The sequence below is a fragment of the Anabrus simplex genome, chromosome 2 (assembly GCF_040414725.1).
Source record: "Anabrus simplex isolate iqAnaSimp1 chromosome 2, ASM4041472v1, whole genome shotgun sequence".
Taxonomy (NCBI): domain Eukaryota; kingdom Metazoa; phylum Arthropoda; class Insecta; order Orthoptera; family Tettigoniidae; genus Anabrus; species Anabrus simplex.
The window spans coordinates 335,759,087-335,782,114 of NC_090266.1; the positions used below are offsets into that span (position 1 = coordinate 335,759,087).

At 37.6% G+C, this 23,028-nt stretch overlaps 1 protein-coding gene across 2 annotated transcripts in view; it reads right to left on the reverse strand.

The window, feature by feature from the left end:
- Nucleotides 1–23,028, reverse strand: part of Nrk (Neurospecific receptor kinase) — a 137,447-nt gene that overhangs the window by 96,626 nt on the left and 17,793 nt on the right. For both annotated transcript variants that reach the window (XM_067140717.2, XM_067140718.2), the window contains exon 2: nucleotides 13,282–13,478. The gene's annotated coding sequence lies outside the window, so the exon portion shown is untranslated. The remainder of the gene's footprint in view (nucleotides 1–13,281; nucleotides 13,479–23,028) is intronic.

A 23,028-nucleotide genomic window follows, 5' to 3' on the forward strand; every position in this document is an offset into this window, starting at 1 on the left:
ATCGTAAAATCAGTGTAAGAATAGAATTGTGCATTACGACAGTGTGTAGTATTAGTATCCGTGATATTTGTGAATTCAATAGTGCTAATTGAACTTTCCGTGTTCCGGTATTTCCACCAAGAACAACAGAAATCTTGGCAAAAGTGCTACGAGATCCTGTTACATCAAACATCGCTTCCAACGAAGGATTTTCATGGTTTCTTCAGTTATGGTACCCATCGAGGGACGTCGACGAGGGAGACTGACGTGGTATCTTCACTGAACATCGCCGGTGCTGAGTTCGAGTCTTCGCCCGCACTCCGCGGAATGTTCCAGACACCAAGTCTCCAACTCCAACACTCGTAAGCAGATCTTCTCGTATTCTGAGTGAGTAATCACAACTGACTTTTTACAAAGCACTTAGTCCAGTACAGTGCTCTTACAAGTGCTTCGAGTGGATATCAATTCATAATTTTATCATTTAAAAGAAGTTCACATTTTGCTATAAATTCATTTTCAAAGTTATTAATTAATTTGAATTCACATTACCTAGACGAACTTTAGGATTTTCAAGTGCTTTATTAATTCCATTTTTTAAAAATTCAAACGAACTGAAAGACATTCAACAAGAGATTAAATATTTTATTCAATTTGTCCATGACAAGTGTGTGTTCATTTTTGTGGTTTAAAATTTAAAAAGACTGTACGTCAGCACCATAAATAATGAACTGATCCCTGGTGCAAATTGATATTTTGTGTTTACATTCAAATTAGAAAGACTGTAGGTTATTCATGTTCTATGGAAGAGTGATAATTATTCTTGATATTCTCAAGCAAACAGACTTCAAGAAGATCATAACATAAATCTTTGATTTTACATTTTTGACAAATATTAACTACAAATTTGGGTTCTCCATTCAGATTGCAGGGCAATATATCTGTGGATATTGTTAATAAATTTTACAAAAAAGAATTACCATCTATTATTCGCCCTACGATACTATCCGTCTCCGTACCTGCTCCAAAATACACCAAACACTACCCGAGATCCTTCCCATGCTCAAACCCCACAATCATTTCCTGGTACACTATATTTATACAGGCATTACTTGAATGCAAAATTCTCCCCATATCAATCTTGTTCAATTCTTGTAAATCAATTTCAGTTTCAAAATTGTAGAAAGCTTGCTTCTTTTTTGCCACCTTATAAGCAGTACGAAATATTTCACAAGTAATTTCCTTTTCTCTCTCTAATGACTTTAAAAGACATACTGTCTGAAGTTTTTCTTTCTTCCCCCGTCTTCAGTTATTTTATTAGCACTTTTATGTCCAGCACTTTCTTTGTGGTCAACAATCTTTTTCCTGAGAGATGTTAGCTTCTGTTTATGATTTTCTACCCACATTCTTCTGTACACCTCAACTTCCAATGTTTTTGCACACTGAGCAACCTAACTTGCAGTCATGAAAATACAACCAATTGTTTTTCTTTACAAAATTGTTCTTTTGTTCTACAGTCCAACAACTAGGCCACAGACTTTGAAATTCACTTTGAACTTTACAGACCGTTATGGAACTCGTCGACACATCTGTTTCTTCAAGTTCCACACTTGAGTTTGATGATACTCCAGCTTGATGGACTGACGAACTGCTTGGGCAATTTTTGCAATCGGTGGTAGGCACACAAAAATATTCTGAAATTCTTTTCATTCTCGCCTCATGGTCAACAGATTGAGGTTATGTCTATTGCCGCGTAAGAAGTAGTATAAACTACGGCTGAGAATGCAACAAACACAGGCAATTATCTACATCAACGAACAACAGTTCTCTATACTGAGGGCAATCCAGATGAAACGTAACTAGAACTGGGACCAATATACAAAACAGCTACAAAGTGAGCAAAGAAAGAACAAGAACGAATACCATATATCCATGCTGCCTGCAAACCGGAAGAATATTTTCGATTTTGATTCATTTTGATTCTAGAAATAACAAGGCGATATGTGAGATTTCCTTTTCAATTAAGGTCATTTAGCGTGGGAACAGTAAAAATAATATTTTTAAAATTCCTTAACCTGAAAAAAATCATATTTGAAGTCTAAATATTACTTAGAGATTTGTATCCATAAAGAGGTACCGAAATGCCGTTCCGGTGCATTCCACCAGAAAAAAAGCCCTGTACGCACACATTAATGATCCACCATTATGAACAAAACACGTGACTGCTACATTAGCATGTCAACCAACTACCAACACAACAAAATCACAACACGAGTTCACACACTGAATTAGACTAGCAACTTTCACTAACAACTCAACTCCCAAGACTATCTCTCTATATACCTTGCCTTGCCAGGCTTCTAAAAAAAGTATGACAACATGCTTTCTCATATCTTCACGAGTCTCCAATAACCTATGTACAAATTAATAGAAAACACAGTAGAACTCAAGTGACGAAGGTGTATTTTTCTAGAATCTCGCCCCGTATTGCACAACATTACATCAGATTTATACATCATATTTACAGGTAATAATAAATTATATACTATTTGTTACCGTGGTTTGGTGGATTAGCAGAGGTGAAAGAAGGTGCGGGGGTGAACAGGTCTCAAAATACGAAATTAAAGTTAAGATAAAAATTTAACAAGGTTATATTTTCTTTTCAAGATTAAGAAATAACAAATAGAACAGGTACTCAGTAGCCGAAACACAATTCGAAAATGTACAATTACAGTGATTACAGGATTTGGGCTCCGAGAGCCAGACACACAATTCTTGAGCTATAAGCCCAACCTTACGATATACAGAATTCAACAAAGGGGCAGAAGACCCCAATCATGCCTAGGAGCACTTGCTCCTCTTTACAAGGTAAAGCCTCCTCGAGGCATACAACTCAATTTTCAAGAAAGAGCAACTCGCTCTCAAAATTTAAGCCTATCAAAGGCCACACCAAACTCCACATTCAAGTTGTCCTCCAAGGACATGAAAACAGGGGTAAAAATACCCAACCTACTGAGGCCTATTAAGTAAAGAAACAGGTAAATTACATGGCTTCTAAAATACCAACTTGAGAGGAGGCGTTCTTGCACTCCTAATACACTTTATATAAAACCTACTTGGCACTAGGCCGTTACTGCAAGGGCTAATCCCACACTAAAGAGGTGACTTTTAGAAGGAAACAATTTACATTACGTTAATCAATCAATACTGATCTGCATTTAGGGCAGTCGCCCAGGTGGCAGATTCCCTATCTGTTGCTTTCCTAGCATTTTCCGAAATGATTTCAAAGAAATTGGAAATTTATTGAACATCTCCCTTGGTAAGTTATTCCAATCCCTCACTCCCCTTCCTATAAATGAATATTTGCCCCAGTTTGTCCTCTTGAATTCCAACTTTATCTTGATATCGTGATCATTCCTACTTTTATAAACGCCATTCAAACCTATTCGTCTACTAATGTCATTCCACGCCATCTCTCCGCTGACAGCTCGGAACATACCACTTAGTCGAGCAGCTCTTCTTCTTTCTCTCAATTCTTCCCAACCCAAACATTGCAACATTTTTGTAACGCTACTCTTTTGTCGGAAATCACCCAGAACAAATCGAGCTGCTTTTCTTTGGATTTTTTCCAGTTCTTGAATCAGGTAATCCTGGTGAGGGTCCCATACACTGGAACCATACTCTAGTTGGGGTCTTACCAGAGACTTATATGCACTCTCCTTTACATCCTTACTACAACCAATAAACACCCTCATAACCATGTGGAGAGATCGGTACCCTTTATTTACAATCCCATTTATGTGATTACCCCAGTGAAGATCTTTCCTTATATTAACACCTAGATACTTACAATGATCCCCAAAAGGAACTTTCACCACATCAACGCAGTAATTAAAACTGAGAGGACTTTTCCTATTTGTGAAACTCACAACCTGACTTTTAGCCCCGTTTATCAACATACCATTGCCTGCTGTCCATCTCACAACATTTTCGAGGTCACGTTGCAGTTGCTCACAATCTTGTAACTTATTTATCACTCTATAGAGAATAACATCATCCGCAAAAAGCCTTACCTCCGATTCCACTCCTTTACTCATATCATTTATATATATAAGAAAACATAAAGGTCCGATAACACTGCCCTGAGAAAACTCCCCTCTCAACTATTACAGGGTCAGACAAAGCTTCACCTACTCTAACTCTCTGAGATCTATTTTCTAGAAATATAGCAACCCATTCAGTCACTCTTTTGTCTAGTCCAATTGCACTCATTTTTGCCAGTAGTCTCCCATGATCCACCCTATCAAATGCTTTAGACATGTCAATCGCGATACAGTCCATTTGACCTCCAGAATCCAAGATATCTGCTATATCTTGCTGGAATCCTACAAGTTGAGCTTCAGTGGAATAATCTTTCCTAAAACCGAATTGCCTTCTATCGAACCAGTTATTAATTTCACAAACATGTCTAATATAATCAGAAAGAATGCCTTCCCAAAGCTTACATACAATGCACGTCAAACTTACTGGCCTGTAATTTTCAGCTTTATGTCTATCACCCTTTCCTTTATACACAGGGGTTACTATAGCAACTCTCCATTCATCTGGTATAGCTCCTTCGACCAAACAATAATCAAATAAGTACTTCAGATATGGTACTACATTCCAACCCATTGTCTTTAGTATATCCCCAGAAATCTGATCAATTCCAGCCGCTTTTCTAGTTTTCAACTTTTGTATCTTATTGTAAATGTCATTGTTATCATATGTAAATTGTATTACTTCTTTGGCCTTAGTCTCTTCCTCTATCTCGACATTATCCTTGTAACCAACAATCTTTACATACTGCTGACTGAATACTTCTGCCTTTTGAAGATCCTCACATACACACTCCCCTTGTTCATTAATTATTCCTGGAATGTCCTTCTTGGAACCTGTTTCTGCCTTAAAATACCTATACATACCCTTCCATTTTTCACTAAAATTTGTATGACTGCCAATTATGCTTGCCATCATGTTATCCTTAGCTGCCTTCTTTGCTAGATTCAATTTTCTAGTAAGTTCCTTCAATTTCTCCTTACTTCCACAGCCATTTCTAACTATTTCTTTCCAGTCTGCACCTCCTTCTTAGTCTCTTTATTTCTCTATTATAATAAGGTGGGTCTTTACCATTCCTTACCACCCTTAAAGGTACAAACCTGTTTTCGCATTCCTCAACAATTTCTTTAAACCCATCCCAGAGTCTGTTTACATTTTTATTTACCATTTTCCACCGATCATAGTTACTTTTTAGAAACTGCCTCATACCTGCTTTATCAGCCATATGGTACTGCCTAACAGTCCTACTTTTAAGACCTTCCTTTCTATCGCATTTATTTTTAACTACCACAAAAACAGCTTCATGATCACTAATACCATCTATTACTTCAGTTTCCCTATAGAGCTCATCTGGTTTTATCAGCACCACATCCAGGATATTTTTCCCTCTGGTTGGTTCCATCACTTTCTGAATCAGCTGTCCTTCCCATATTAACTTATTTGCCATTTGTTGGTCATGCTTCCTGTCGTTCGCATTTCCTTCCCAATTTACATCTGGCAAATTCAGATCTCCCGCTACAATCACATTTCTTTCCATGTCGTTTCCCACATAGCTGACTATCCTATCAAATAATTCCGAATCCGCATCAGTGCTACCCTTTCCCGATCTGTACACTCCAAATATATCAAGTTGCCTATTATCTTTAGAAATGAGCCTTACACCTAGAATTTCATGTGTCTCATCTTTAACTTTTTCGTAGCTTACAAATTCTTCTTTCACCAGAATGAAAACTCCCCCTCCCACCTTTCCTATCCTATCTCTACGATACACACTCCAGTGCCGTGAGAAAATTTCTGCATCCATTATATCATTTCTCAGCCATGATTCAACTCCTATTACAATATCTGGTAAATATATATCTATTAAATTACTTAATTCTATTCCTTTCTTTACAATACTTCTACAGTTCTGCACTAACAATTTTATGTCATCCTTACTTGATTTCCAGTTCCCTGTTCCCTTATCACCGCTCCCTAGGCCATCCCGTTTCCCTGAATGTACCTCCCTATTACCCTTCCAAACAAATTTCTTAACTTATACGTACCACTGCGGTTTAAATGAAGGCCATCTCCAAAAAAGGAAGAAACGGTTGTGAAAATAAGTTCACCTCAATGCAATATGAGTGGGAGCTCGAGAGGGTTAAGCACTCTCTATCCCAATATGTAGTTTAAAAGATAGAATTGATACTAAGTGACTTTACATTTTAGGGGAAAAGTTACATGGTGGAAAGGCTTCAGACCTGCCCCAAGAGTTCAACTGCTGAGCTGACAAGAAAAGAAGTTATTAAACGGCCATTACCTGGTGGATGAACTGCTGCCCGAAGAAAGAGGCGCTTCCCGCCCCCTGCTACGTACTTTACGCACTGATAGATTTTACTGAAGTGGCCCGGAGACCCGAAAATCAGCAGTTTATATAACCTCGTGGAAAGTTCGAGGCGTTTCAGGAATGAGAACACCTTCCCACAAAAATTTTATTGGTTAACGACGAAAACCCCTACACTAGATGAGGAAGAAACACCTTATTGGTGGAAAATTAATTACAGAAAATTATGATTGGCCAGTTTCAAAACTGGCAGAAAGAAAGGGCTAATATTGCCATCTTAAACAATAACTGAAAGAAATTTAACAAAGAACAAACTTATGAATTCAAAATTTCTCCAAAAACATAGTTCTTTCACTTCGCACTAGGGTGCACAATTGTAGTTCTTCAGTAGTGCCATCTGGAAGAGAATGTCCACACTTCTTACTACAGGCAAAACAAAAATACATCGAAAACGACCCAGTTCGGAAACTTCAAAATTTACAAGTAGTGACATCTTCTGAGAAACTTGAAAATTAACACAGTAGATAAAGTTCAGACTTCCTCCAGTAGAGGAGTTTCAACTGGCGCAAAGTTTGAATTAGCGGCGTGGAGGTGTACCACCCGGTACAATATTCATTACATGTTCTTACATTAAAAAAATTCTTGTTGATAGACATACATAACCATGGCATAACCACACGTTTTGTTACAGAAGAAAGATCATACAACACACAAATAATAAATGAAACGAAGAGTTAGATGATATAATAGAGTTTGAGGGATGTTCCACCCTTCAACATATTGTAAAATACATTAAACTAGCAAGATATCCGTGCTTCGCTACAGTATTATAATGAAACTAGCAAGATACCCGTGCTTCGCTACGGTATTATACTGAAATTTATAATTGAATGCTTATTGTTTTAGATATATAATCCGCCGAAATTTGTGATCTGACTCGTTTTCGGCGAGAATCCACCAAAATTCCCGATCTGACTCGTTTTCTATTAGATAACGGCGTGTCTCCTCCCATTTTTCAATCTTCCTTTCCAGCAATCGATTTCGTACTTCCCGGGCTAGGCTCAGGTATTCCTCCCGGTCAGTTGGGTCCGTAAATCTTTGCCATCTTTTCCTATAATCATTTTTAATATGGATAAAATCCTTCAGAAGATACGGCGTGGTGTCATATTGGGTGCCTTGGCGGCACTGAACACGCGGCCGGACTGCATTCTTAGTCATTAGCCGTCCAGGAGCCGTTTCCAGCGCGGTCAGCACATTTGACGACGGTCCGGAACATTATTATTATTATTATTATTATTATTATTACTATTATGTGTAGCTGGAATGGTTGATGACAGGGAAAACCGGAGTATCAGGAGAAAAACCCGTCCCGCCTCCGTTTTGTCCAGCACGAATGTCACATGGAGTGACCGGGATTTGAACCACGGAACCCAGCTGTGAGAGGCCGGCGCGCTGCCGCCTGAGCAACGGAGGATCCTTATAAGTACATTAATAACAGTAAAATCAATTGGTCTCACCTCCTTCTACACCCCACCGCCGTTAAGTTTATTTACCGCACCACCCCCCCAAAAAAAAAAATTTAAAAGAAGGCTTGTTTCTTTATGTTTAAGTAAGATTCCAAACACCAATGTTCACGTCTATTACCTTTAGTTTTGAGGTATAAGTATCCCCATAAAAGTAATTTACTTTTTTCATTTCATTTCACACTACTCTCCCCCCCCCCCACCTAAGTGAACTTTCCAGCAAAAATACTTGTTTCTTTAATAGTAAAGGATCTTCTAAATACCAATTATCACGACTCTAAATTCCTCAGTTTTTTATTTGTGTGTCCTCATGAAAGGAATTCGACTCCTTTACACTCCCGCCCTCCAAGATGGTTTCCCACCCAAAACGCGTTTTTCTTTGTTTTTAAAGGAGATCCAAATACGAATTTTCACGTCTGTAACAACTTTAGTTTTTATTAGATGTATGTATTCTCATACAATTAAGCCAATTAATTTTTCAATTCTTTCACCCCCCCCCCCCCCCCCGCTTCATTGGATTTTAAGAGAATACGTGTTTCATTACCTTTAAAACAGATTGAAAATATCAAATTTCACGTCTGTAACATCTTCATTTTTGATATATCAGTAGCCTAATTAAAAGAATTCAACACCATTTTCAGTCACTTTTACCGCCCCCCCCCCCCCCTCCGCCAAAGTGATATTTCCGAAAACTAAAAATACACGTTTCTTTATGTTTAATAGAGATAAAAAATACCATTTTTCACTTCTGTAACATGTTAAGTTTTTTTAGATATACTGTAAAAATTCTCATTTTAAAATTTCACCCCTTTTGAGTTCCCCTTAAGTGGAGTTTCCAAAAACAAATCACCTATGTTTCTTTACATTTACAGGAGATTCCAAACACCCACTTTTTACGTCTGTAACATTTTACGTTTCAAACATATTCTGTAGATATAGTCTTTCAAAAAATTCACCCCAATTTGTCACTCCTGTTTAACCGCCATTAATTGGATTTTCCAAAAACTAAAAAAATACGTGTTTCTTTATTTTTAAAGGAGATCCCATATACAAATTTTCAGTTCTGTAATATCTTTCGTTTCTGACATATATGTATCCTCATTAAAGGCATTCAACCCATTTTTCACCCTTTTACACCCCTCCTATTGGGATTTACAGGAAACAAAAAAAAATACGTGTTCCTTTATTTTTAGAGGAGATTCCAACTACCAATTTTTACATCTGTAAATTTTAAAGTTTTAAGATGTAGACACACTCATTTTAAAAAATTCACCCCCCCCCCCTTTTCACCCCCCAATACTTGGATTTTCCAAAAACGAAAAAATACGTGTTTCTTTACTTTTAAAGTAGATTACAAATACCAATTTTAAGGTCTGTAATATCTTCAGGTTCTGAAATATAAGTAGCCTCGTTAAAGGCATTCAACCCATTATTCACCCTTTTACACCCTTCTTATTGGGATTTTCCGAAAACAAAAGAATACGTGTTTCTTTATTTTTAAAGGAGATTCTAAATACCAATTTTTACATCTATAAACTTTAAATGTTTTGAGATATAGATACACAAATTTTTAAAAATCACCCCCTTTTCACCCCCCCAATTAATTGGATTTTCCAAAAACAAACAAATACGTGTTTCTTTTTTAAAGGAGATCCCAAACACCAATTTTCAGGTCTGTAATATCTTCAGGTTCTGAAATATAAGTTGACTCATGAAAGGCATTCGACCCCTTCTTCAACCTTTTCCACACTTCCTATTAGGATTTTCCGAAAACAAAATATACGTGTTTCTTTATTTTTAAAGGAGATTCTAAATACCAATTTTCACATCTATAACCTTTAAAAGTTTTGAGATATAGATACACTCATTTTAAAATATTACCCCCTTTTCCCCCCTCCCTTAATTGGATTTTCCAGAAACAAAAAAATACGTGTTTCTTTATTTTTAAAGGAGATCCCAAACACCGATTTTCAGGTCTGTAATATCTTCAGTTTCTGAGATATAAGTAGCCTCATTAAAGGCATTCAACCCTTTTTCCACCCCTTTTCACTCCTCCTATTGCGATTTTCCAAAAACAAAAAAATTCGTGTTTCTTTATTTTTAATGAAGATTCTAAATACCAGTTTTTACATTTGCAAACTTTAAAAGTTTGGAGATATAGATTCACTCATTTTAAAAATTCACCCCCTTTTCACCCTCCCATTAATTGGCTTTTGCAAAAACAAAAAAATACGTGTTCCTTTATTTTTAAAAGAGATCAAAAGTACCAATTTTCAGGTCTGTAATTTCTTCAGTTTCTGAGATATAAGTACCGGTATCCTCATTAAAGGCATTCAACCCCTTTTTCACCCCTTTTCACCGCTCCTATTGGGATTTTCTGAAAACAAAAAAATACGTGTTTCCTTATTTTCAAAGAAGATTCTAAATACCAATTTTTACATTTGTAAACTTTTAAAGTTTTGAGATATAGGTGCACTCATTTTAAAATTTCACCCCCCCTTTTCACCCCCTTAGCAACGGAATATCCAAAAATCCTCTCTTAGCGAGCACCTACATCTTAATATGAATGTATCCCCAAAATTTCATTTCATTATGTCTAGTAGTTTTGGCTCGGCGATGATGAATCAGTCAGTCAGTCAGGACAAGCTATTTTATATATATATAGATTTATAATTGAATGCTTAATGTTTTATATATAATCCGCCGAAATTCGCGATCTACCAGTTTTCTGAGAGAATCCGCCAAAATTTGTGATTTGAGAGATTACGGCATAGTTCCTCCCATTTTTCAATCTTTCTTTCCAGCAATCGATTTCGTACTTCCGGGGCTAAGTCCAGGCATTCCACCAGGTCAGTTAGGTCCCTAAATCTCTGCCATCTTTTCCTATAAGCATTTTTAATATGGATTAAATCGTTGAGGAGATACGGCGTGGTGTCGCCATGGGTGCTTTGGCGGTGCTGAACCCGCGGCCGGACTGCAATCGTAGTCATTACCCGGCCAGGTCCCGTTTCCAGCGCGGTCTGCACGTTTTGACGACGGTCCAGAACATTATTATTTTTATTATTATTGATGGTCTGGAACCCACAGCATGATGCAAGATCGCTACTTGGCGGTAAATTACATCTGCTGCCAATGTCATTGCTAACAATGTGACCAAAACCATTGTCGCGAGTAAGCAAGTGCGCTGGATTTCTGGCGATACGCATGATATACTTCCGTGTATTATTGACCTTATTATAGAGGTGAACAATTGCACGGTCAATTTCATTCCTATCGTTTATTTCAAATGTGTTTAGATTTTATTTATATGCTAGGAGTATCTATTGTAATCTAACTATAAGTTCTCCAAAGGAAAAATGGCTCTTGAAAACGAAAACAGGAAAGATTTTAAACGATCAGTATAAGTACATTATTAACAGTAAAATAAATTCGTCTCAACTCCTTTTTCACCCCATCGCCGTTAAGTTGATTTACTCTCCACCTCCCCCCCCCCAAAAAAAAGGTGTGTTTCCTTATGTTTAAAGGAGATTCCAAATACCAATGTTCACGTCTGTTACCTTCAGTTCTGAGATATAAGTATCCCCATAAACATAATTCACTTCCTTTCACACTCCCCCCACCGTAAGTGAATTTCCTGTTAAAAATACTAAAATATTATGTTCCAAAAGAAATGATGTGAACAGCAACTCATTATTGTACAGCAGTTTCATTACTTTTTATGAAGAATGATGAAATAGACCTGTTTCATAATACTGATTCTCTGTATATGTGGCTTTTATTAACACATGAAGCAAGTAGCAAGACCATTTCTTTGTGTAACTGTCTCTAAATTTTTGTAACAACATGCACCGCTGTCTTCTGAAAAGTAGGTGCAATGTGACAATGGCTCCGCTTCATTTTGCAAAACCGATCACTTCTTTTGGAATCAAAGACTAGAATAATTAGAACCCACTTCTACACACACAACAAGGAGATACCATACCACAATTACGCGTACTTGAGAAGAGCAGAGTATAGCTCAATCATTCACAATCAATTTCAAAACCCTCACAGGTAGCAAACAGAAGTGACGATCGAATAAGTATAGCTGACCGGGCGAGTTGGCCGTGCGGTTACGGGCGCGCAGCTGTGAGCTTGCATCCGGGAGATAGTGGGTTCGAATCCCACTCTCGGCAGCTCTGAAGATGGTTTTCCGTGGCTTTCCATTTTCACACCACGCAAATGCTGGGGCTGTACCTTAATTAAGGACACTGCCACTTCCTTCCCAGTCCTAGTCCTTCCCTATCCCATCATTACCAGAAGACCTATCTGTGTCGGTGCGACGTAAAGCAACTAGCAAAAAAATATATATATATAATAATAATATAATTGCCAACTTGTAAGCATTGAAATGAGTGGTTTGAGTAGTAATGCTTGATATCGTTAATGATTTAACTTCTGAAAAACAAACTGATACATCTGTAGGATTGTGTGTCTGGCAGTAAATTACACATAGTCCTTTCTTAACAATCGCATTGTACATCAGTTGGGAATTTATGCAACATAACCAAACAGAGAGAATGGTTTGACTGTAGCATGAAAACAAGGACAAATCTCTCCCAACTCTTTGCTGATGTCATGGCAGTTATTGGGGACTTAGTAAATCCAAAGCGTGCATTTTTTTATTAGTAGTTTAACATCGCACTAACATAATGAAGGTTTTCAGCAACCTAAGTATGTGTGGAAAGACACTGATAACCTATGTTACTTGACCTGAGGCAGGGTGTCTACAATTATTATCCAGACCTAGGACTGAGATTTATTTGCACGTAAGATCTTCAAAACATGCACTTCTGCTGTCCTACCACAGAATATGACTTCACTCTTCTGTTATGAAGGGAGGTACTTGGAATTGTTTGGTACAGAATGAAGCAGAAATAATTCACACCCTTCAACATGGTAACTTCAGAACAGGGTAGGCTTATCAGTTAATCCAAGCATGATGATAATAATAACAATAACAATAATAATAATAATAATAATAACAACAGTAACAACCAACACTTATGTGACCCAAACCCCATAGCCAACGCGTTTGGTGGTTCACCTTCTTAATGATCAATTTAATGTCGGTCAGTAGCTGGTCTTCTGTTGATATAACACAGGTAGACTTTTGGTGACACAGGAATGAGAAAAGGCTAAGAATGGCCTTAATTAAGAAACAGTCCTTGTATTTGTCTGGTGAGAAAATAAGAAATAATCGAGGCTGCAAAATACAGTTCAAACCCATTTCACGAGTGCAAGCTTGTATCTACAAGACCTGCAGAAAGAAGAAAACAAGGATACCTGAAAATAAGAATAAATATTAATAATACTGCTTACCTCAACTCTCAAGTGAATACTTTCAACAGCCATGTCCTTTTTTAAGATCAGAGAGTCAGCTTAGTATAAAAATATACAGGAAAGAGCCATCTACAAAATGTTTGTGCCAGGTCAGTTCTGATGACATGTGGAAGTAATGGAACCCCACATCCATTTGAAAAACCAGGGCCTCCTTGCCTTGGACACTTATAGGGAAGCTGTAACAGAAGAACAATAAGGTATAGTACTGATAAAGCAACAAAATAAAATTTTATTTCTCAGTTCAACAGGCCAGTGCAGCCGGGCTGGCCTGACATAAAGGTGGGCAGCTTACGTAACAAGCATACGTCACAGTCAAGCAAGAGACAGAACACACATGGCAGGGAAGTGGAGTACTGACATTCGATTGCGATTACGAAGCTCTCCTCCTGATACTGAGCGAAATATTGATTGGCGTATCTTTTTTTTTTTAAGGCACTATAATTGCAAGGAAAAGAGGCCTTTTCAAGATATTCCGTTTTCATTAGTACTGCACTCAATATAAACAGTCATAATTTTATTTTCTTATATTTACACATTCAATAAAAACTGACACGTCACAATTTTTGTGTTACAGGTTACAAAGATATGGGGTTTAAGCATACAAGCTGTGATTTAAAACTCCTTGGATGGGAATGACAGAATTTCCATTAAAAAAGGTAAAATTCCTGTTATTCAGTCAGCAATATGTAATATATTTAACAATTCAATGAATTCAATGCTTGATTTTGCACAGTGTTGTAGTGTTATGTGACTTTCCCTGCTCACTGAATTTCTGAAAATCCAGTAGTATTTGAAACTTATCAGGCATCCGATGATAAACAGCTAGCCCCTAAATACGGAGTGAGATTCATCATGAGTGAACACACAGATATTTACTTAAGAAAAACAACAATGTAAATGATAACTTTCCTTAATTTTCTTTATGTCATGCCGACACAGAGAGGTCTTATGCAACAATGGGATAGGAAAGGGCTAGGAGTGGGAAGGAAGTGGCCATGGCCTTAATTAAGGTACAGCCCCAGCCAGCATTTGCCTGATGTGAAAATGAGAAACCACGGAAGACCATTTTCAGGGATGCCAACAGTAGGGTTAGAACCCACAATTTCCCGGATACAAGCTCAACGTTTGTGCGTCCCTAACCGCATGGCCAATGTACATGTACCTGCCAAAAAGATACACAGTATGCCTTCAAATAAGTAACCTAACTGAAGTTATTCCTGGCAAGCATGACTGGATTGTTGGTGAATATTTCACATAATTAAAACCCAAGCAACCACAAGCCACAGCTTATTCACCTTAGATAGATAGATAGATAGATAATGCCTTTATTGGTGGCGAAGTTAGGGCTCAAGGCCCTCTCTTACACTTAACCACTAGATGAGTATACATATACATAACTTATAATTTCAAATACAAATAAAACAAATAATACTAATAGAAATAGCAATAATAATAATAATAATGAAAGAATCCTTAATTTTAAAATACACAAAATAATGTACACTTAAATTATGTAACTGCAGTAATCCATTCATTCATTCCATTCATTCCTTCATTCACTCAACAATTATCCAGCAAGTCAGCGGGATGTACCCAGCAAATGCTCCTGGCAAGCCACTTTAAACTTGCGATGAGAAGGATTTTCTCCAATGTTCGCAGGTAGCGAATTCCATGACCTAGACACAGAGATTATGAAGGAGCGGTTGTACACAGCAGTGCGGTTTACAGGTATGGCAAGAGAGGAACCAGATCTTGTATTGTGTTCATGATAGGACGAGAGGTAAGAAAAAGATGAAGACAGATAGTCGGGAGTATTAGTGGAAAGAACTTTGTGCAGAAGCAATAGCATGTGAGGTTCACGGCGCTGGTGCACTCGAAGCCACGACAGCTCCTTATAATAAGGGGATATATGAGCATCATATTGCAGATTAAAGATATATCTTATGCAGCTGTTCAGGCTCCGGTCCAGTTTCTTGTTACTGTCCCAGGTTAATCCAGTCAACACAGTGTCACAGTAGTCAAATATAGGTAGTATAAGAGAGCGAATTATTTGCACTTTAAGTCGAACAGAGAATATATTAGCGAACCGTTTCAGGGGATATAAGCATTTATGTACTTTATTGCATGTGCTTATTACCTGTTGAGTCCAGTTTAGAGTCTCAGTCATGATAATTCCTAAGTTGGTCACTGAAGTAGAGTAGGGTATGATTTTATTGTTTAAAATTATTGGGGGAATGTTCTGTTGCTTGAGGGAATAAAGGTTTTTACTGGTATCGATAATAACAACTTGAGTCTTATTTGGATTCATTAATAAGCTGTTTTTATTTGCATAGTCACTAAGATGTTGAAGGTCAGAATTTATTTTAGTAATTGCAGTATCAATATCACTCGGTTTTGAATGATAGTAAATCTGTATATCATCCGCGTACACTTGCAATTTGCAGAATTTAAGAGCTTTTGATATATCATTCATTTGGATGATAAATAGCAGTGGTCCGAGAACCGACCCCTGAGGGACGCCGAGGGTCTTCCTTTGCCATCCTGAACTCAAATTTCCAACTGTTACACGTTGCCGGCGATTTTCAAGATAAAAAGAAACGAAGTGATATTATCTAAGAAATATTTCTGAAGCACCTCTAAAAATACAATAGTGAAAATTGTAACTCATTATATACAGTACAAAATTATTTGAGATTGTAACTCTTTATTGTAACCAGTCAAAATACATAAACTGCACTGAACAGAAATAACTTATTTCTTACAACGTAAATTGAAAATGATGTGGATTTCTGTCCACTGAAAATAAAACTAAATAAAGTCAGCACTTAAATGAACGTTTATTGTCCTTCACCTCTGCACTCCCTGTCAGTTCCCCTCCCTCTCACTGTCATCATCATCATCCCACTCCTGTCACCCGGGTGTGGTTAACAAGCCTCCTCCACTCCTTTCTGTCCTTCCACTTTTCCTGCTCCATTACTTCTGCCACATCTGATCCAGCTTCTCTGATGTCCTTCCAAATCTGATCCATCCACCTTCTTCTCGGTCTTCCAACTGGTCTCTTTCCCTTAACTTCTCTTTCCAATTCCCTTCTTGCTACCCGTTCCTTTCCCATTGTTTTTACATGTCCGAACTATCTCAGTCTTTCTTTCTGTATCTTCTGTATTAACAGGTCCATATTTACCCCTTCTTTGAATTTAATATTTTGAATTCCATCTCTTCTTGTCTTTTTAACCGGTGTTCTTAGAAATTTCATTTCTACTGCTTGGATCTTACTATCTTATCTGTTATTAGTTACCAGCGTTTCCGTATGTTACAATTGGTAGGAAATACTATTTATATAATGCTAATTTCGTTCTCTTGCATATTTTGTCACACTATAAAAGTTCTCTGACTTGATAAAATGTTGTACCTTTACTTAGTCTTATTAATTTCAGGGTTGATTTCATTACATCCATTAATAATAGTACCAAGATATGTAAACTGTTCTACATTCTCTAACTGTTCTCCATCTATGTTCACTTTTTCTCTTTTCCACAGTGCACTGTACTATACTGTAGTCACCAATTTTCTCCTTTCAATTCAAAATTTACCGTATCTTTTGTTTCTTTGCAGTAAGACGCTGAATATAGAGAATAATGAACCCAAATAAAACAAGTGTATGCAACACAGATAGGGAACAAAGAGGAAGATATTGAGAAATTCCTGGAAAATCTAGGAAAGTAGATAGGGCTTAATTGATGTGGAGGTGAATATCATGGGAGACTTCAACGCACAGATGGGAAACAAAAGACGAGGAAAGGAGGAAGTAATCAGACCATAGGGATATGGGAAAAAGAATGAAGGAGAGAAATTAGTTCAGTTTTGTGAGACGAATGGATTCATTGTGGGCAACACATGGTTTCAGAAGAAAAACAGCAGCAGGAAAAAATGACAAGATATGGATGGGGTGACAGAAGAATAAAATTAGTAATCGATTACTTTCTGGTGGAAAGGACAAATCACAGACAGTTGATGGATGTAACAGCTTTACCAGGAGAAGCATTCGATGGAGATCAGAGTTGTAATACCAAAAATGAAAATGGGAAAAATAGAAAAAGAAGGAGATAAGAGATAGTAAAATGGAAGGATGGAAATTAATATACAGGGTCTTTATTTATGCTTGGAAGGGACTTTCTCACTTGACCTTGGCCGCCAGTGAGGGTTCAGTTGCCGGCTACCGCTACAGTGCTCAAAATCATTATCATGCATTTTACTCTCCATTTTTACAGTTTATGCTGAAAATGTTCCCCATGCGCTGCCAAAATAATCGGCATCACCTAATGAAGTTTTTGGTTACTCTACCAAATTCTTCAGCATTGATGGATGCAATTGCAACTCGTATATTGTCTTTAAGTTCATCTAGTGTGCGGAGGTTGTTCCCATAAACTACATTTTTTAACATTCCCCACAAATAAAAATCACATGCCGTTAAATCTGGGCTACGAGGGGGCCACAGATTTTTACTTATGAGCCTCATACCAAACACGCTTCAGTAAGGAGATAGCAACCTTTACGTCTATTTTTATTGTTTACTGAACCTGTAGGTTTGAATCTCTTGGCCAGTTGATTTATTGTCCGATTGACAGGAATGGGTCTCCCTGGAAATTTCGCTTGAAACTTTTGCCTTGTCCTAGCGCACGATTTTCTGCACCTAATGCAAGTATTATGCAGATATACACGTTCACGTAACGAATATTTCACATACATTACAGCACTATACACAATCACAATAAAACACTATACAATACGACATACAGTACGCAGTAGCTTCATTGAACACCCTACTATCTCGGAGTTCAGCTCTCAACAACTGCAGAGTGGCAGAAACCGTGCGCGAGCGGTTGCATCGGTAGCGGCCTGTCATCGGCGGCCAAGTTCGAGCGATAAACTCCCTTCCAAGCATAAATAAAGACCCTGTATAACAATGTACAAGAAGAATTTCTGGAGAGGCTGAAACAAATTCCAGTTACTGAAGTAGGAAATGTGGAAGATGAACGGTCCAAGTTCAAAATGGCATTTTTAAGTGGGGCAGAGCGTGCCTGTGGTAGAACATCAACAAGAGTGAAATAAAAAGAGACACCATGGTGAGAGAAGCAATGAAAGAAAAGAAGGTGCTTGCTTGTTGTTTAAAGGGGCCTAACATCGAGGTCATCGGCCCCTAATGGTACGAAACGAAACAAAAAGTTCAAATTCATCCACTGACCAAAATAAAATTAAAAATGTCATGAAGAATGAATGAATGGACATGAAAAAAAAAAAAAAATCCAGTGGATCAGACTCAAAAAAAGATCGTAAAGAATAGTATTACTGACCAAGGGACCACTTATAAAGCACAATGATGCTTGATGTCTAAAGGGAGCAAAATCCACATCTAAGGCCCCACAGAATGGTACATGTCGCGAGTAAAGTATTTGTCATGTTGGGGTACTAATCAAAAGCAGCGAAGACTCACGGTGTTCCACACAAGATGGTACTACTCACAAGTATTGTACATCGTACAGGTAACGCAGACCTATGGTGTTTCTCACACAATGGCGCCACTCGGAGCCAAAGCAAACCGATGAGTTTCCTCACCTAGGCGTACTAGTCACAGGTGCCAGTCCCACGGGTCCTGTGGTGTTCCTCACATAGTGGGTACTAATCACAGGCAACACAGACCCACGGTGTCGCTCATATAGTGGTACAAATCACAGGCAACGCCCAGACCCGCGGTGTTGCTCACAAGGGTACGACGCACAGGTACTGGAAAACCCCAGGCCAGGCTGCTACTAATCACAAACCTATTTCGTACCTAATATAGTGGTACTACTCACAAATACAGGCAACCTATGGTGTTCCCCGCGTGGTGGTACGAATCAAAAGTAGTTTCATGGTTCTAATTCAATAATCCCTTGGTCGCCCCTTTTAGTTGCCTCTCACGGCAGGCAGGGTATACCGTGGGTGTATTATTCATCTGTGTCCCCCACCCACAGGGGGTAAAGAGAGAGAAAAGAAGAAGAAAGAAGGGATCCGTCACTTCGAAAAATGAAGTAACGGACGAAGAAAGGCAAGGGCCGTGAAGGGAGTGAAAATGAAAGACTCCCTAGGCTTCGAATGCTCCAATACCGTCGGGGTCAGAAAAGAACAAGAGTTTACCAAGGGAGGTCGGACAGGATAGACGAAAGTGAGGAGCCCGGCACAACTAAGTGGAAGCAATGCCAGGACTTGGCTAAGGAGATACCGCGGGTGTATTCTACATGTGCGTCCTCCACCCGCAGCGGGTAAAGAAAAGAAGAAAACAAGGCAAGAATGGAATAGAGATTAAGAAAAGAAAGCAAAAGGAAGTATCTTGACAATAAAAGGAAACGTAAGAAATTGGTAAAAGAAGTTGAGAATAATTTTCAAAAAAGATGGAAACGGATGGAGCAGCCAGTAAAAGAATGCTGCAAGGAATTATAAAGGGGTTATAGGAAAGAAAGAATTTATACAAAGCTGATGGAAGTGGAAGGTGGAGAGATGATAACACATCCAGAAGAAATAAAAAGATGGAGTATTTTGATAAACTATGCAGAAATTGTGCAGAGGAGACTAGCAATACAGTGTGATGACTCAACAGAAGAAGATGATACAACAATGTTAGAGGTGGAATTAGCAATCTGTAAAATGAAAATGAAGGCACAAGGGATGGATGAATTTATTGTGGAAATGATAAAGGCTGCTGGACCTGTTTGACTACAATGGGTGTCTGTTACCACAATTAGCAAAAATTACTGGAAATAATATTAAAGAGGAGAATGAGAAGAAAGGTAGAAGGAGAGTTGCAAGAGGAACAGCATGGCTTTACAAGTGGCAGATCTACAGTGGACTCAATCTTCAGCATGAGGCAATTAAATGGAAAAGAGTTTAGTCTAGTGTCAGAAATAAGACGAAACGCTGGTTAATAGAGCAAACGCCTGAAAAGCCTTACATCTAGAGATGAGCTTAACCGATATTTTAGAATATCGGTGTGAGGTGTATCTGTGACACAAAATAATCTGTGACTTTTATCGGTGATTCTGTCACAGGTAGCGCGAGCATATGATTATCGTAACGGGCGTCACAGTCACTCTTTGGTCGCGGGTGGCCAGTATGGAAATACTATACGGTAGTTGATATGATAAATTATATCATCGGGCAGTATTTTTTCGGAAGATTCGGGACATTAGAAGTGGGAAAAATAATATTCACCTTTGTAATTTATTGTAAGATTTAAGTAATGCATAGGGAAAAGGTTGTTAACCTAATGTGCAATAAATTAACAAACGGAATGTAATTACCCATGTCCTGTCTCCGGGATACCAATTGCTTACAGTACTTAATGTAGGTTTAAGAATAAAATGACTAACTTTTATGACGCGTGTTAATCGTACAATATAATGTCATACAAGTACAACATACAACAGGGGCTGATACTCAACCTTGTGTTCGTTACAGAAACAATCTTAACCTTATTTATGTTAAGTGCAATGACGATTGAAGAAACTGAAAAACTAAGGCATATTATATTCATAGTTTCTTCGCTAACAACGAATAAGGAATTGATGAACTTAATACAAAGATTCCTCCCATATATATTTATCATTCAATACTGTGTTACAGTGTAAACTGTTGCACACTTCTTCAAGCTTACCGTATCACAGTTGCAAAGTACTGTAGCAAACATTCATCAGCTTACAATTGGACACACTTGCTGTTCTGCAGGATAATTTAAGTCCTGTCACAAAGCAGTTTTTCTCTTTATATCTCTATAAGCCAACAACATTTACAGGTACTCTTAGCTTGTTAACTGTGCATTTCCAATAGGCCTATAGGGCCTAATTTATCACAGAAGGTACGAGCACCGTTAGTAACTACTATGACATGCACTCTAAAAAATCAGTCCTAACACCAACATAAATTGAAAATTCACTGTACTTTCCATATACATTTATGGATTGTAAAAAAAATTTTAAATGTGTACCGGAACCTATTAAGTTATAACACTGTACAATTTTGCAAGTACTGGTAATTAGACTTCCCCCTTACAATCTGCAAAAAAAAAAATTCAGCCAATTTTGCCCTTTCTTGCATTTAGTTCTGCAAAATAGGGTTTATTTGAATCGAAATAAATGTGCTTTATAATGTAGCAACTATCTAAAAAGATGACATGGTGCATAAATGCACAAAACTAACATTGCACTTCGAAGCTGCTACTTTACCCTTGTAAAATCAGAAAATAGCATTACACAATAGGACATGTTCTTTATGAACTGAATTTCAAGTATAAGAAACAAATAACAATCAAGATCACTTAAGCAGCTCTTTGAGAAAAATAACACTCGTACAATGAGAGGTTGTATTCATAATTAAAAAAGCATATCAAGGATAATGCATATAGTACATGTTCATATTTACAAATGTACACAAAACATAGGAAGAACACTAGCATGTTTCATTACTCTTTTTCAGGACACTTTCTTCATGATGACAAAAGCAGTCACTGAACTGACTGTTTTGCTAATCTTGCAAAACAATACCTAGCTTCAAAAAACCAGTACCACAACAGCAAAGGTGCTGCTGCAACAAGGAAGCACCACAACCTAGATGAATTGGGCAACAAACACTGTGATCGTTGCCACAGCATGATGCATGAGAAAAGACAAGTGCCCATAACCGAGTTCTGTACCAGAGACTTGTGAAAACATTATTTATAAGCTTATGTACATTGTGCAAATTTCTTCTTAATAATAATAACTGAAGCATAGGGGAATGAATATTCAAGCAAACATGATTTTATAGAATAAAATAATATGAAAAGAATACGCTCAGAATATAAACATTTATTATCACATACTTAGTAGGAAGCATAAAATACATTGAAGTACACACATTAGAAACTAAAGCTGCAAATGTAGGATGTTTGTAGGTTTGGAAGTTGCAGTGTGTAGACCTACACAAGACAATGAAAGAACCCTTTCCTACACTCCAAGGTTTGTTATTGAGGAACAAGTTTTGTTGTGCCTTTTTTTATCCATGCAGTCTCGTTCTCCTGTCATTGAAGACTAAGCTCCCCTTAGAGAAGACTCATTCACAGGGTACCGAAGTAGATGAAACACACAAAATTTCTTGAGTTATTTCACTCAAGAAGGGAAAATGAACTTTGTGTTCACACCACCATTTTAATCCATCTTCAGTTCTACTTAGAATATCACAATCTAAGTATCTCTGTACTTCAATTATTAACCTGGATGTAGGAGTCCCTTGTGGAAGTGCTTGAGGTCTATTAGTGACCATGGTGAAAATTCATCTCTGTTCTCAATAGTGGGGCTTTGAGGTTTATCACCCTTCAGAGACCTACGGTAATTTTTGAAGCTATCAAATTTTGTAGCTTCTTTTTACAGTTTTCCAATGCTGCGTGATCTTGAAAAGCAAAGTTTTAAAATCTTGGATCAAGAAAGGTACATAATCCAAGAGTGTTGCTGTCTTCATCATGGCCAAATCTCTCCTTGAGCCCAGAGCTCAATGTTTGAATGATATTTTCTGACAAGTCAGTAAACTTTCAGTACTAAATTTTTCATAAACTGACTGTAACCCATTGGCCAAAACTATGACAAGTGATCCAGATATGTACTTTTCACCACTAGCTGTTTTTGTCACACTTTCAAGGGGCTTTAATATTTTACACGTTTC